This window comes from Penaeus monodon, chromosome 25 (genome assembly GCF_015228065.2).
Source record: "Penaeus monodon isolate SGIC_2016 chromosome 25, NSTDA_Pmon_1, whole genome shotgun sequence".
Classification (NCBI taxonomy): domain Eukaryota; kingdom Metazoa; phylum Arthropoda; class Malacostraca; order Decapoda; family Penaeidae; genus Penaeus; species Penaeus monodon.
Window position 1 is genome coordinate 6686878 of NC_051410.1, and position 284 is coordinate 6687161.

The 284-nt window shown below is 49.6% G+C and overlaps 1 protein-coding gene across 1 annotated transcript in view; it reads right to left on the reverse strand.

Annotated features, from left to right (window-relative positions):
• The window catches only part of LOC119589429 (pituitary homeobox x-like), a gene marked incomplete at both ends in the record, with an annotated part of 16437 nt that overhangs the window by 8765 nt on the left and 7388 nt on the right, over positions 1-284 (reverse strand).

The following is a 284-nucleotide window of genomic DNA, read 5'->3' on the forward strand; positions in this document are numbered from 1 at the left end:
GTCTTCAGCTAAATGAAATTGGATGAGGTGAGAGACACTGCCTAGAGTTTTACCGGATTATTAAAATTTCCTTTGTGGCTTCAAGGCTGGCGTGTCTTCAGTAGGAGGCGGGGTGTTATGCTAGGGCAATGGGGGGTGGGGGGAAGGGGGGGATAAAACACTCTGAATATGAGGGCATTATGAGATGACACGTCGTGAGGAAGGAGGGGGTGGGGGGGAGAGATGGGGGAGGGGGGGAGGTGTGTGAGTGTAGGTAGCAGTGTTTAATAATGTGTTATTTATAT